We start from the raw sequence: 17,309 nt of genomic DNA on the forward strand, positions 1-17,309 counted from the left end.
CAGCCTGTTAGAGCCACAGAGGTTACGTCCCAAATGGCCCTCTATTCACCATTGCGCCACTTTGGGCCCAGGTCAAGAAGAATAGTGCATTATAGTGAATAGGATGCCATTTGGGATGCAGCCAGAGGGAACGGAGAAAGAGATCCGAGATGGTGGGGTGGGCCTAGAGGTTCATTGCCCATTCAGGCACCAATCTCATTACGTTTGAGAGAAGAAGAAATAGCCAATTAATAGAAGGTATGTTTATTGCTGGCACAGGCCATTAGCATTCATTAGTAATGCATGATATGATTGGAGGAATATCTGTAGACAATAGTGCTGGTCGAGTCCTTCATATCAACACAGAATGAAGACTGATCCTGTGGTCCTCTGTAGCTCAGTTGGTAGAGCATGGCGCTTGCAATGCCAGGAAAGTGGGTTTGATTCCCCGAGACCACCCGTATGTAAAATGTATGCACGCATGACTGTCTCTGGATAAAAGCGCTTGGTAAATAGCATCTATTATTATATTTTGTTGATGCAGGGAGTAGGTCTAGGTTACTCCGTTATGAATCATGTCAGCCTCTATGGCGTTCAATGAAGAGTTAATGCATTACATGGGCTTATGGCAGTTTATAGTGCAAATATCCGTCGTTATTACCCCCCGGTTACAGGCTAATGTTTTAATCATTACAGTCTTTGTGATAATTGCACTACCATTCAGCACCACCTATCCATCCTGTTTTAATTTCAAATACTGGGCATGACTTTGTAACAAGAAGCAAAGCAGTTCAGTTCCCGCGGCCTATTTCAAAACGAGACATGGGATTTTTGTCCTGTATATGTCAGTAGGGTTACACTAGCCTCTTGTAACAGAGGTTCTGGGTGTGAGGTTAGGGTTACTCTGACAGCCTTGTGAGTGATAGCTCTAGTCTCCCGTCCAGTGTAGGGGCTTTAAATGAGCAGTGCTTCCACTGGTACACTGGGTAGCAGGCTGTTGTTACTGTGATGGCGAATGTCAGTGGGAGAGCACGGTGTGTGATATGTTTTTCAACTAAACTGTAAATAATTTGTTGCTCTACACGAGCGATGTGTTGTCTTGTCTATTCGTTTTTGGGAACACATATCCTTGGGTGGTTTGTAGATGTTTTTCTAGACCTGGGACGTTTTAATGTCTGTCTGTTGTGTGTTTTGTCTATATCCGTTCCTAAAGCCCAGCTGCCCTATTTCTCACGCATGACTCATACTGTAGTTTTATTGTGCATCTGCAGTACCATCCCGGGCAGGCTTGGCTATATATATATAAAAAAAAAAACATAATCCATGACTGTTTTATTAGGCTCATGTACTACACAGTCATCTGCTAGTAATCTACTCATTAATGAGGAAATTGTGCATTATTGAATACAGTAGTATGCAGAATTACTCCATCAGCGTTAAAGAAACTAAAGTATTCCCATATCTCCATGTCTTTAGTGGATCTGATGGTTAACTAACTAGAAGTGACTGTTAGCCACAAATGCTCTGTTGTCGGCTGCAGTCTTCAGGACATTGGGGAGTGACTCACCATACACCAGAGTGTAGCTATTATGTGATTCATACAGGAAGCCAGCGGTGTTGTGCGTGTGTGTGTGTGTGGTTTGAACACATTTTCCTTGCTCATCAGTGTTTTGGCTGGCTGGCTCCAGTGGAACGTCTTCAGGGCTGTTTGCAGACATGACTAGTCGCTAAGTCGCTCTCCCTCCAGGCAGGTGAGGTGAGTCAGTGAATCTTAGACACACACACACACACACACACACACACACACACACACTTATTCTGTAGTCTTTATTTATCTGACCTTTATTTAATGATTTAATGTAAATATTGAAACATGCAAATCGGTCTACTGCTTTTCGTAACAGTATTCACCAAGTACATTCACTGTTCAGTGCAGTGAAGACCTGCCAATAATGAATGACATAGCAGAGCTAGAAAAGTAGCACGTTTAAGGTATATTATGTGTGCCAGTTGATTGCAAATGTGACCATGACAGCATATTTACAGATATTCAGAATTATTGATTGATGTGCAATGCGAGGATTAATGAGCATACTGTAGTTATTGTTTGACTAAGTATCATCCTATTCAGCTCCAAATTGAATATTAAAATATGCCTAAATGATACACTGAACCAGAATATAAACGCAACATGTAAAGTGTTGGTCCCATGTTTCATGACCTGAAATAAAAGATCCCAGAAATGTTCCATACGTGCAAAAAGCGTATTTCTCTAAAATTCTCTAAAAATGTGTTTACATCCCTGTTAGTGAGCATTTCTCCTTTGCCAAGAAAATCCATCCTCTTGGCAGGTGTGGCATATCAAAGAGCTAATTAAAACAGCATGATCATTACACAGGTGCACCCTGTGCTGGGGACAATAAAAGGCCACTCTAATGTGCAGTTGTGTCACACAACACAATGCCACAGTGGCTCAAGTTTTGAGGGACTGTGTAACTGGCATGCTCACTGCAGAATGTCCACCAGAGCGGTTGCCATATTATTGAATGTTCATTTCTCTACCATAAGCCGCCTCCAACACCATTTTAGGGAACGTGTCAGTACTGTATGCCCAACCGGCTTCACAAACAGCAGACCACGTGTATGGCGTTGTGTGGGTGAGCGGTTTGCTGTTAACATTGTGAACAGAGTGCCCCATGGTGGTGGTGGGGTTATGGCATGGGCAGACATAACCTATGGACAACAAACACAATTGCGTTTTATTGATGGTAATTTCAATGCACAGAGATACCGTGACGAGATCCTGAGGGCCATTGTTGTGCCATTAATCCGGCGCTTTACCTCATTGTTCAGCATGGTAATGCACAGCCTCATATCACAAGGATCTGTACACAATTCCTGGAAGCTGAAAATGTCCCAGTTCTTCCATGTCACCCATTGAGCATGTTTGGGATGGTCTGGATCGATGTGTACAACAGCGTTTTCCAGTTCCCGCCAACTTCGCACAGCCATTGAAGAGGAGTGGAACAACATTCCACATGCCACAATCAACAGCCTGATCAACACTATGCGAAGAAGATGTTTTGCTTGAGGTAAATGGTGGTCACACCAGATACTGACTGGTTTTCTGATCCATGCCCCTTCGTTTTTTTTAAAAGATACACTACCATTAAAACGTTTGGGGTCACTTAGGAATGTCCTTGTTTTCCATGAAAACATACATGAAATGAGTTGCAAAATGAATAGGAAATACAGTAAAGATGTTGACAAAGTTATAAATAAAGATTTTTAATTGAAATAATAGTGTCCTTCAAACTTTGCTTTCATCAAAGAATCCTCCATTTGCAGCCTTGCAGACCTTTAGCATTCTAGTTGTCAATTTGTTGAGGTAATCTGAAGAGATTTCACCCCATGCTTCCTGAAGCACCTCCCACAAGTTGAATTGGCTTGATGTGCACTCACGTACCATACGGTCAAACTGCTCCCACACCAGCTCAATAGGGTTGAGATCCGGTGACTGTGCTGGCCTCTCCATTATAGACAGAATACCAGCTGACTGCTTCTTCCCTAAATAGTTCTTGCATAGTTTGGAGCTGTGCTTTGGGTCATTGTCCTGTTGTAGGAGGAAATTGGCTCCAATGAAGCGCCGTCCACAGGGTATGGCATGGCGTTGCAAAATGGAGTGATAGCCTTCCTTCTTCAAGATCCCTTTTACCCTGTACAAATCTCCCACTTTACCACCACCAAAGCACCCCCATAACATCACATTGCCTCCACCATGCTTGACAGATGGCATCAAGCACTCCTCCAGCATCTTTTCATTTTTTCTGCGTCTCACGAATATTCTTCTTTGTGATTCGAACACCTCAAACGTAGATTAGTCTGTCCAAAACACTTTTTTCCAATCTTCCTCTGTCCAGTGTCTGTATTCTATTGCCCATCTTAATATTTTAATTTTATTGGCCAGTCTGAGATATGGCTTTTTCTTTACAACTCTGCCTAGAAGGCCAGCATCCCGGAGTCGCCTCTTCATTGTTGACGTTGAGACTGGTGTTTTGCTGGTACTATTTAATGAAGATGCCAGTTGAGGACTTGTGAGGCGTCTGTTTCTCAAACTAGACACTCTAATGTACTTGTCCTCTTGCTCAGTTGTGCACCGGGGCCTCCCACTCTTTCTATTCTGGTTAGAGACAGTTTGCGCTGTTCTGTGAAGGGAGTAGTACACAGCGTTGTATGAGATCTTCAGTTTCATGGCAATTTCTCGCATGGAATAGCCTTCATTTCTCAGAACAAGAATAGACTGACGAGTTTCAGAAGAAAGTTCTTTGTTTCTGGCCATTTTGAGCCTGTAATCGAACCCACAAATGCTGATGCTCCAGATACTCAACTAGTCTAAAGAAGGCCAGTTTTATTGCTTCTTTAATCAGGACAACAGTTTTCAGCTGTGCTAACATAATCTAATGATCAATTAGCCTTTTAAAATGCTAAACTTGGATTAGCTAACACAACGTGCCATTGGAACACAGGAGTGATGGTTACTGATAATGGGCCTCTGTACGCCTATGTAGATATTCCATAAAACATCTGCAGTTTCCAGCTACAATAGTCATTTAAAGCATTAACAATGCCTACACTGTATTGCTGATCAAATTGAAGTTATTTTAATGGACAAAAAAAAAAGTTATCTTTCAAAACAAGGACATTTCTAAGTGATCCCAAACTTTCCAATGGTAGTGTATCGGCGACCAACAGATGCATATCTGTATTCCCAGTCAAGTGAAATCCATAGATTAGATGAATTTTGTTAAATTGACTGATTTCCTTATATGAACTGTAACTCAGTAAAATCTTTCAAATTGTTGCCTTTATATTTTTGTTCAGTATACAATCATTTATGCCTGATCTCTTCAAAGATAGTCAGTTATTATAAAGTGTAGAGTTTCACTCAAATTGAACTGAAATAAATTGAATGTCAAAAACTCTTTATTCAGTGTCACTGTTTAGGAGACTACTGCTTCACAGTACTAAATGTTCCATTCATGAGTGGATGACAGATACAGTATTTGGGAGATTATGAGGAGGGAAGGAAATTTTGCCATTTTGCACGTGCCTACATGATTGAGAGGATGCCTCACTTAAGAATGATGTTGAACCGTAATTAAGATAAACACAGCCATGGCAATGGAATAAATATTTGTGCCCTGGAAGTTCTTGACATTGAAGGACTTCATACAAAAGTTCAGGACGTTGACTATTAACTATTTAACCTGTTGAGGATCTTATCCCGATCTTATCCCGGTATTGGGATTCATTGTCATGTGACCATGGCGGGGAATTCAAAACTGCAAGAGTAATCATTTCAAAAAATCAAATAATCAACTATTTTCCTCCATTTGAAAGATATATCTCCTAAATCTAACCACGCTGTCCGATTTTCAGAGGCATTACGGAGAATGCATACAGTTAGGTTATGTGAGGAGAGTACATTGACAATAGCTGCGTGTAATGTTTAGCCAATTCAAAGAAGGGCATCAACAGACAGAAAACTAGCTAGAATTATGCACTTACCTTTGACAATCTGCATCAGATGACACTCATAGGACATTATGTTATACAATACATGCATTTTTAGTTCCATCAAGTTCATATTTATATCCAAAAACAGCATTTACAGTCGCGGTGAAATTCAGAATTTTTTTCGGCTCGAATGCACCCAGTGAATCCAGCATTACAAATCACGGAATTACTATTCGAAAACATTGGTAAATTATAATATTGTCATTCAAAGAATAATATATTATCATCTCGTAATTGCTACCGAAGGGCCAGATCTCAAAATAACTTTACTGGGAAATCACATTTTGTATAAACTGGGTACTATGCTAACAACAATAAGCTATATGCTAAGCTAAGCTAAGCTATACCGTTAGCATTAGCATCATCTAATATCGATAATAACATTCTAAATATCCCCTTACCTTTGATTATCTCCATCAGAAGGCGCTGCCAGAGATCCCAGGTCCAGAACAAATGTGGTTTCTTTTGACAAAGTTCATAATTTATGTCCAAATAGTTAGCGTTCAGTAGGCTCCCACAAAATGAGGTGGGCAGTGTAAAGTCACGTCGAAAAACTAAAGAAAACCTAGTAAATAATCTATTTACGTTTGTTTAAACATGTCAAACGTTGTTTAGCACTAATCTTTTGTTCCATTTTTAACGTGAAACATCAGTAAACATCAGTAATATTTTCACACAACCTATCAAGTGTCTAGAATAAACGATAATGACAAAGGCACTCTTCTCAGATTCATGCGCAGGCGCAAAAAATGAAGTGATGACGTGTCAACTTGTAAGCTTTCTAATTCGGTGTGTATTTATCACAGATGCTTCAAACAACTTTCTAAAGATCGTTGACATCTAGTGGAAGCAGTAGGAGTTGCGAACTGAATCCTTTCTCACTGTGGTATCTTTAAAACAATGACACTAAATAGTACAGTCACAAAATTCTCTTTTTTTTTAATCTATTTTTCACAGGTTTTTGCCTGCAATATGAGTTTTGTTATACTTACAGACACCATTCAAACTGTTTTAGAAAATTCAGAGTGTTTTCTATCCGAATGTGTTAATAATATGCATATCCTAGCTTCTGAGTTGGTGTAGGAGGCAGTTAAAAATGGGCACATATTTCTTTCAAAATTCTCAATACTGCCCCCGTGGCCCGTAGAGGTTAACAGTCTGTTACCAGTTTTTTTCCAGCCAGGGAATAATGGTCCCAAATAATGAAGCATTCATAAATCCTTTATAACCTTTTATGAGGCTCTGGGCAAATTGGCTCTGATAAACCATATCATGCCTCAGAATATACATAGGTAATTGTCTATGCTCTTATGAATGCTTTATATATGATGACTGCTGATAAATTATTTGTGAAGCATGTATGTATAGTGCATAAAGTCTATCAATGATCTATACAGACATTTAATGTCAGAATCATTTAAATAGTTACACGTTTGAAATCAGTCAGCGATGAGGATGATTGTGTCCAATCGCCGTGCGCAATTCATTTGTCAAAGTTCACCAATCTTGTCCAATTTATTCGTATCCACCTCTTTCCTCCTATCCAATCGGGACATGCATCGTCTGACTTGTGTCCAATAAGGAAGCAACAGCATCGCTCCAACATTTCCTTATCCAATGAAGTCGGTGCTTATTTTAATTTTTATTTCTGGCTGCGTAGATTTTTTTTTGCCTGCAAAGTTTCGTTGCGGTCCATCACCATTGTTGTGCTCAGTGGTATTCAGCGTAAGCGCGTCTGGACACACATCACCCGTCAAGTGTCTAGTGAGCGGGTTTTGACAGAGGACGAGGGACTGTAGATTGATCAAGCTGTGAGAAGAACAATTCCTCTTTGGTTGCCTCAGAGACTGTAAGTACCGGCGTCTTATATGATGTATTGTATACGAGATTAGTCATGTTTTATTATATTATCCTACGTAGGCTATAGTTTACCGTCTACATATCTGTTCAAATAGCCATTCTGGTGAATTGCAGTAGCCTAGGCTACACGCTTTGTTTATATTAATGTCCTTTAATAAATTGCATAACCCCCCCCCCCAAAAAAAAATACCTTGTGAATTTTGGATTTCACATCGCATGCAGTGTTAATTAAGGTAAGCTATTCCCATCACGACAGAGATAGCATCCCCTAGCATCACCATGGTGATCATTAGGCCTATATTCTAAATAGATTGACTGTGATATTACGCCTATTAGAAACTTTCAGTCAAATCTCCGTCATCATGGGATGGTTTAATTTTATTTGAAAGGAACCTTGCTACACCTCTTCACCACATAACAGTTCTCTGATACCAGAAGAGGTCACAATTATTAGGCTAAATGGCAATTGCATCTGTAGTTTGACTTTCCATAAGGGCAGGTGTGGACAAGGGCATACAAGTTAACATTTTCCTAAATAGGCTACAGTGCTGTATACATCCACGACTAGGATGCTATGGCAATGTTACTGGGGGAAAAAATATTTTGTCACACACACCAGATAGGTGCAGTGAAATGTGTTGTTTTACAGGTCAGCCATAGTAGTATGGCGCCCCTGGAGCAAATTATGGTTATGTGCCTTGCTCAAGGGCACACCGACAGATGTTTCACCTTGTAGCAATGGGAATTCAAACCAGCGACCTTTCTGTTACCGGCCCAGCACTCTAACTGCTAGGCTACACGCTGCCCTGTAGCCTGAAAGTGATTGCTGTCCTTTAGAAAGAATCACTAAACATAGGTAAAATGTGTTATTACTAATGTAGGCTATAGCATGAATAACTCTGCTGAATGCCTCTTCTCTTTGGTCCAGGAGTTTTTTTTGTTGATTCAAACACTTTTTTTTTGTCTGTTATTTAAACGCTTTTTGATTTCATTCCCTATTAAGTTCAATGTTTAGTACATTGAAATTAATCTATTACACTTTCTCCAATTTTCTTTCATCAAAAACATGATTGGCTTATCTTGGGTCAGGTTTAAAGTAGGAAATGAAGACATCACATACTGTAAATAGTTTCACAGCGCCACACTCCAAACAAAGCACCAGTGGACAAAAATGTATGTTTTGTCAATCAGTCAACCTATTGGCCTTTTGACAGTTAGTGGTTAATGCCTAGGACTCCAAACATCCTCAATTGACTTATTTGGTGTTTCAGTGTGTTACCAAGGTCAGTGCTCTATGTAAACTTTGTGCGTTTATAAACCTGGTTGAGTCTCTGTTTGTTGTGTAGAATAGTTAAATAGCTTTTATTCTTGCTTTTATTAAATTGTGTCTTTTATTCTTTATCGTTTCAGTAATGAGATTTATCTTTGTTGTTTAAAAAAAAAGTTAATTGATCAAATTCTTTAATTTATTCATCTTGGTTTATTGTTGATTGAAGTTGTATTTCATTTTTTATTTTGATAGGGAGTAATGCTGAGACCAAGGTCTCTTTTACAGATGAGCCCTGTATACACATCAATATACACATCAATATACACTATACACATCAATATACACTATACACATCAATATACACATAAATATACACTATACACATCAATATACACATCAATATACACTATACACATCAATATACACCATACACATCAATATACACATCAATATACACTATACACATCAATATACACTATACACATCAATATACACATCAATATACACTATACACATCAATATACACATCCATATACACTATACACATCAATATACAATATACACATCAATATACACATCAATATACACTATACACATCAATATACACTATACACATCAATATACACATCAATATACACTATACACATCAATATACACATCAATATACACATCACTATACACATCAGTATACACATGAATATACACTATACACATCAATATACACATCAATATACACATCAATATTCATCAGTATACACATCAATATACACTATACACATCAATATTAACATCATTGCATGAAAAGCAAAACACAAATCATAGAAAACAAACAAATTCTTCAATAAAAAGGTCCACAATCAGCCTTTTGAATTACACTAGCGGCACAAATTCCTAACAATTTTGAGAGACTTGGAGATTTGAACGTTTGATTAAAAAAAAAATATATATATATATATATATATATATATTAGAGAATATAGACTACCTATTGTAGTTAAAAAACATGTTTTGAAAAGTGCTTAAGCTCTCCGTCGATAGGCACAGACATGGCCAGCTAAAAGTCCTCTCCACCTACATTCGAGAGGCCTTTTCTGTGATTCTATAAGCCCCTTTAAAGTAGACTAGTGGCTTCAAATGAGTGATTTTAGAGGAGAAGGATGCTTTGGACAAGTAGGGATTAGGGGAGGGGAGAGTGTAGTCAGAACTAGAGGTTATGGATTTGAGAGGAACTTGTTGTGAAGCCTCTCCATCAGTTAATGTGTCTCTCTGACCTTTAACCTCCATAGTAAGCCATTTCTAGTCCTCATCATTATTATGAGTCTATCCCTAATATGGGGACCTGCTACTCTGCTGCATAAAACCATTTTATGGAACAGAAATGGAGGAGAAATGATTATTCACGTTGCTGGACAATTGTGCGATTTTTAGGGAGACAAACAATACATTTGTCATGGATGATGTTATTTGTTGATGCCCCAATAATGCAGAACACATGTAGGTATTTAACAGCTTAAAGACCAAGGCTTTTATACAATAAATTAATGAAGTCTCCATTAGTGCTGGGAATTCCCAGGGACCTCACGATACGATATTATCACCATATTTACAGTATGTGCCGATAAGGTATGTACTGCAACTCTCACGATTCTCACGATTCGATGTGTTGTAATTTTATTGCGATTTGATTTTCCAAACATATTGCTCACCATATATCTGCTACAGACGGACAAGAGACAGCCATGAGAAAATGGGTTTTGATCAGTGATGGAAATGAAAGTTCTGAAAACAAATGGGCTCTCTATTTAAAACGAAGATGGAGAACAAGCTACACTGGAGTTTTGGTGCAGGTACAGCAAACTAGCGCAAAAAAATGATATTAAGATATTGCCAAAACGATAAGATAAATCATCAAAAATAATATCCCGATATGTAACTGTATTGATTTTCCCCCCACATCACTAGTCCCCATTAACTGATTATATTGCACCACAGCATTTGTAATTCTCCGGGTCGTAATGTAGATTTCCTCTTTATGTCCTGGCATGATGTGCTCTCATGTCAAATGGATAAAGGCTGTATTGTATTGCCGGAGAAAAAACACAACTACTGGTCAAATGGCTGTAGCATTACGTGAGGAGATTGACATGGAATGATAACAGGTCGTGTTTTTTCATGTGGTCCTTAGGACCGTTTTTGCGGAAGTCATTGATGTATTTGTAGCTGTCGAGAGTGAGGCGACTTGGGGCTTTTTATTTAGGCAAGTCAGCTCATTGCAACCTTTCAACAGTCTTGCTGATTTGAGGGTGAGGCCTGGCATGGCAGACACACATTAATGGACATGTACGCGCGCACACGCACACACGCACACACACACACACACACACACACACACACAGCAGCGAGCAGTAAAACGTGATGAAGAAGAAAAGCTGTGTTGTTTTCCACTCTGTCACACTCATTGTGACATTTAAATGGCAGGAAATGATTTGTGAGAACAGAACAGTGAATCCTTTGTAATTACTGATAAGAGCTGGGGGTTTTGTGCGAAGGAAAATACTCTGTCAAACTTGGATCCATTTTTTGGGGGGGAAAAAATTGTAGGCCCAGGGCGACGACTATGAATTTCGATGTGGCCATATTTCTCAGCATCAGGCAACAGTGTTATAGGCTTCTTTCAATTATTTCTCATTGTGTTTTGTAGGGATATAAGGCAACCTTCACTCTTTCATTGTTGTACACTGTTAATAATATAATATGTAATAATACTATAATCAAGGTGACTTGTTTTCTCTCCATTTGATTGTAATTGGGGATTTGTGTGTTTAAGTGGGTGTGAGTTAGTGTTGGTGACAACAACAGATCTGTTGTAAAGGAATCAATTTAAGCCTCATGAAGATTAGTGTCGCTTGTTAGCATATTAGCCTGTCTGCCTTGTTTTACAGCCACAATATTGTACAAATAGAGTTGCTTATCTGCAGGGCTGTACTGTGCGGTTCTACTGCATGGCTCACTGCCTCTTTCTATAACGAATCAAATGTGCCTCCCTCCATTATAGCGTCTTGCCAATTCAATTTAAGGGCTTCATTGGCATGGGAAACATATGTCTACATTACCAAAGCAAGTGAAATAGATAATAAATTAACTGTAAACATTACACTTACAAATGTTCCAAAATAATAAAAACATTCAAATGTCATTATGTATATACCGGTATACAGTTTTATAATGCAAATAGTTAAAGTACAAAAATGCTCTTCACTTGAGAGCCAGGTCTGCCTTCGACGGCCTTTCTCAATAGCAAGGTTATGCTCACTGAGTCTGTACATAGTCAAAGATTTCCTTAATTTTGGGTCAGTCACAGTGGTCAGGTATTCTGCCACAGTGCCACAGTGCCACTCTCTGTTTAGGGCCAAATAGCATTATAGTTTGCTCTGTTTTTTTGTAAATTCTTTCCAATGTGTCAAGTAATTTTCTTTTTGTTTTATCATGATTTGGTTGGGTCTAATTGTGTTGCTGTCCTGGGGCTTTGTGGGGTCTATTTGTGTTTGTGAACAGAGCCCCAGGACCAGCTTGCTTAGGGGACTCTTCTCCAGGTTCATTTCTCCATCTATCCTCCCCTCTCTCTCTCTATTTATCCTCTTTTTATCTATCTTCCTCTCTCTCTAGCTATCTACCCCCCCCTCTCTCTCTCCTCCTCTCTCTCCCTCCTTCTCTCTCTCTGTCTCTCTACCTCTCCTCCTCTCGCTCTCTCTCTCTAGCTATCTATCCCCCCTCTCTCTCTCCTCCCCTCTCTCTCTCCTCCTCTGTCTGTCTCTCTCTACTCCCCCTCTCCTCCTCTCTCTCTAGCTATCTATCCCCCCTCTCTCTCTCCTCCCCTCTCTCTCTCCTCCTCTGTCTGTCTCTCTCTACTCCCCCTCTCCTCCTCTCTCTCTAGCTATCTATCCCCCCTCTCTCTCTCCTCCCCTCTCTCTCTCCTCCTCTGTCTTTCGCTCTCTCCTCCCCCTCTCTCTATCTGTCTCTCTCTCTAGCTAGCTATATAGGGGCGGCAGGTAGCCTAGTGGTTAGAGTGTTGGGCCAGTAACCGAACGGTTGCTGGATCAAATCCCTGAGCTGATAAGGTAAAAATCTTTCGTTCTGCCCCTGAACAAGGCAGTTAACCCACTGTTCCCCCAGTAGGCCGTCATTGTAAATAAGAATTTGTTCCATCCTCAATCTATCCTCTCTCTCTCTCTCTCTCTCTATCCTCCAAGCTCGCACTCTCTCTCTATCTATCCTCCTCTCCTTTTTCTCAGATAACACTGCCACTGCAAAGAGAGAATGCCATCACTTCACTTATTAAAAGTGATAGTGGCTACTTTGTTCTATTGCTATCTGTGGAATATCTATGATCGTATATGGCTGTCATGTTAACAGGATATGAGAGGGAGGCACACCAACATTGATGGGTAAACGAATGGCAAATAAGATTTATTTGACAGATGTCCATTGTGTGACATTTTAGTAGTTTTTTTTTAAAATGACCAACTGGCTTGTATAACAATGTATCATCAGTACGGTGGACTAGACAGAGCTTAAGACAGGGTGATCATATAACCCTCTCAGGACAGGAGCAGTGTAGACCTCCCAACCTCTTGCCCTTCACCAGAAAGCTTCTCTCCACTGCAGCAAAGAAAAGAGCGGTGCTTTTGTCCCTTCCCAGCCCTTGGACTCTCTGCCTTGTCATCAATATAACACAGCCTCTCACTTTTATCCCTCCCTGAGCTTCTGTCCAGTGTCCTCTCTCACCTTTCTAGTTTAACTCAAGTCCCTCTTCACATACATGTAGGCCTAGCTATGGGTACTAGCTACGGGTACTAGCTACGGGTACTAGCTATGGGCACTAGCTACTGGTACTAGCTACTGGTACTAGCTACGGGTACTAGCTACGGGTACTAGCTACGGGTACTAGCTACGGGTACTAGCTACGGGCACTAACTACTGGTACTAGCTATGGGTACTAGCTACGGGTACTAGCTACGGGCACTAACTACTGGTACTAGCTACGGGTACTAGCTACTGGTACTAGCTACAGGTACTAGCTACTGGTACTAGCTACGGGTACTAGCTACTGGTACTAGCTACGGGTACTAGCTACGGGTACTAGCTACGGGTACTAGCTACGAGTACTAGCTACGGGCACTAACTACTGGTACTAGCTACGGGTACTAGCTACTGGTACTAGCTACGGGTACTAGCTACGGGTACTAGCTACTGGTACTAGCTACGGGAACTAGCTACTGGTACTAGCTACGGGAACTAGCTACGGGTACTAGCTACGGGTACTAGCTACGGGTACTAGCTACGGGTACTAGCTACGGGTACTAGCTACTGGTACTAGCTACGAGTACTAGCTACGGGTACTAGCTACGGGTGCTCAGTGGGCAAAACATTTAAAATTAAATGTTATTGGTCACATACACATATTTAGCAGATGTTATTGCTGGTGTAGTGAAATGCTTGTTTTTTTTCACACTGTCTACATTACTGAAAGGCAAAATTAAACCAATATGCAAATATGCCTGTTTGTATTATTCAGTTTATATTCAAACTGCTTTGCTATTCCGCTACCCTTGACTTCATTAACTTGCTAATAGGGAGAGAGCGAGAGAGGGCTCTCCTCTATTTGAGGCAATCACACAGAGGAACGACGCAGGCGCAGAGCCACGGAATGACTAACTGACTGAATGACTGACGGCTGAGTTGATCCAGTAATTCTCTGCCAGGCTACACATTGGGTCATTTTAAAAAGACGTTGAATTTCAAGTAACCTTGAAAATATTTTACCGGAAATGACTGAAGAAACATAAACTCTTCGATCCACAAGGGCGAGTGATCATTATGTGAGAAAAAAGTTGAATAGTAGAAGTCACTGTGTAGTACATTGTGTCCACTGTTCTCCTCTTGGTTGAGGACTGGAGTTACTGCCGACGAGTTCGTTTGGGTTTTAGAGGCCTCTCTCCGAAGACTGGCTGTGGTCCCACTCTTCCCTCCCGCTCTCTCTCTCTCTCTCTCTCTCCATTCCGCCTTCATCTCTCTCCAACACTCTAATCAACCCGGGGAACAAAGGACACTGGTTCATTACTGGACTCCTAAATGTTATCCCTGCCTGCTGGAGATGCTTGGCCAAAGCCAAGAAACCACAGGATGCCTTTATTGCTGTTTCAATAGACAGGATCCCCCTGTATCTCTCATTTGACCACCGCGGTTATTAGCAAACCAGCACCTGCTACAGACAACAAATATCATGACGTTAGTCAGGGGCGGAAATCCCGGGGGGGACGGGGGGGACACGACCCCCCCATCCTGGGAAAAATATGATTTGTCCCCCCCAATATATCACTGAAACATAACTATGTAATTTAAATAATATTAATAATACGCAATGAAAGCAATTGTGCTAAATATAGTTTTTAAGTTTCACAATGGTTTGATCCACTGCCAGTTCCTTAGTTGGCAAGGTAACAGAGGGGTCGTATCCACTGTCTGAAAGGCACTCAATGAACGTAACTGACGTGAGGTTAATCCAGTCAATCGCGCACACACACTAGCTGAATATGCAGAGCTAGCGCGCAAATATTAACTATTAGGCTAGCTAGTACCTTTTCCATTTATGTGGCCTCGTCAAAGATGGAATCTTTGCTATCGTCAATTTATTCCAAGATCAGCACGCAGATGATGTAAGTTAGTGCTTCAAAGTCCCTGTGATTAGGTTAGCGATAAACTGAAGTCCAAACTGAACAGAACTACACTCTCTTCTACCATTGTCTTAAATATATTTAATGGTCTCGTTGCAAAAGCTAAATTGTCGCAAGGGAACTTTTATTTATTTATTTTATTTCACCTTTATTTAACCCGGGTAACACCACTGAAACGGAATTGGTGCTCGCTAGCTTTGCAAATTCAGCTATTGTTGGAAGCTAGCCAATATGAAACAAACTATTAAAATTACAAAAGGTTGCAGCATATGTTGTGTAAATGGTGAACTCATACAGCTGTCAACTCTTGTCATTTTAATCCGTTTCACATTTGCTAGCTACCTTTTAGATCGAAGCCCAAATTGAATGATAAAAGATAAGATGATAGAAGCCCATCTCCTACTGTAAATAACCTACACACTGTGTGTGTGTGTGTAGCCAGCCAGCCAGGTAGAAAAATGGCAGAAAAAGTCTCAGGTAAGTTTGTTGAGTCTTTGTTTGGCAACATTATGAAAGGTTCTCAATTTTTTTTACTTGGAAAATAGGAACATAATTGGAAAATGCCATGGATACCCCCACTCACAACTTAAACTGGTGACTGAACTAAGATTTGTTAAAGGCAATGGTATTGCTGTTGTGATTAGTTGTGTAGTTTTGGGTACCGGTAGTTAGGAGTACGGCAAACACCTTATTTCTTTGGTTCCTCAATATACATTTACCATATTACAATGTAGGCTATGTGTTACAGCACTACTTTTGGTGTCCCCCTCAAGAATTGCTCTTGAGAAAATTTCATGTAATTGTCCCCTCCAAAGTTGATATCAGATTTTCGCCCCTGACGTTAGTACGTCGTTACAGTCGTTCAGTGGGTAAACACAGGCTAGACGTTATTCCTTTCACATCGTTGTCATTTTTGTCTGGGGGGGGGGGAACTAATATGTTCAGTTTCGATATCATGCATGATCCGATCTCCTTCACATAATGAGACAAGCAAATGAGTGTCCTGTGTCACCTCTTCCCTCCTCCCCTCTGACACGGAGCCGGTTGCTGCTCACTTCCTGTCTGTCCCCCCCTGTGTTATTATTCTAACACAGGGGTTGTGCCCGCGTCTGTAATATGGTGCTGTGGTCCTTTTAATGATTCATAACCGGTCTCTTTAATAGAGATAGTGAACAGGCCGGAAGACTGTGTGTGTGTGTGTGTGTGTGCGTGTGCGTGCGTGCGTGCGTGCGTGCGGTGAACAGGCCAGGAGACACGGTGCCCGTTAAACAGATCCTACACACACCGCTCAGATCAACACTGTGTGATTCCCTAGCATCTCAGCAAGTGTTCCTCACACTGTTTGTGTATATGCGTGCATGCCATTGTGTTTGTTTGTGATGGGAGTGTGAATAAGAATAAACAATGCAAGACATGCATGTGCAAGTTCCTGCTATCTGTATACTGTATATCACGTGTGGTGTAAAGCTGTTAACAAATGATCCTCAGTATGGTCTCCCTACAATTCAGTCTCAGCAGTCTGGTCTGGTCTGGTCTCTCTCTCTCTCTCTCTCTCTCTCTCTCTCTCTCTCTCTCTTTCTCTTTCTCTTTCTCTTTCTCTCTCCTGTCTCCATCCCTATCTTTTTCTCTCCCTCTCACTCCTCTCTCTCTCTCTCTCTCTCTCTCTCTCTACCTCTCCGCAGCGCTGACTGAGAAGATGAAGTATTATAGGCTAGCCCAGCCGGATCCTCTGTGACACGGGGAGAGTGATGGCCTCCTGTTCTGTACAGATCCCTCACAGCTGCCCCTGCACTTGTAGCCATTCAGCCTCAATGAATTATATATTATGTTGGGCTGGTATTAATAAGGCCTTTGAGTCTGTGGCAGGCAGCTTGTCTGGCCCTCCTGTT

At 40.7% G+C, this 17,309-nt stretch overlaps 1 protein-coding gene across 1 annotated transcript in view; it reads left to right on the plus strand.

The window, feature by feature from the left end:
• Window positions 1–7,199: 7,199 nt before the first annotated feature.
• LOC115195990 (double-stranded RNA-specific editase 1-like) overlaps window positions 7,200–17,309 on the plus strand; it is a 63,017-nt gene continuing 52,907 nt past the window's right edge. The window contains exon 1 of the mRNA XM_029756410.1: window positions 7,200–7,405. The gene's annotated coding sequence lies outside the window, so the exon portion shown is untranslated. The remainder of the gene's footprint in view (window positions 7,406–17,309) is intronic.

The sequence above is a fragment of the Salmo trutta genome, chromosome 6, assembly GCF_901001165.1.
Source record: "Salmo trutta chromosome 6, fSalTru1.1, whole genome shotgun sequence".
Classification (NCBI taxonomy): Eukaryota; Metazoa; Chordata; class Actinopteri; order Salmoniformes; family Salmonidae; genus Salmo; species Salmo trutta.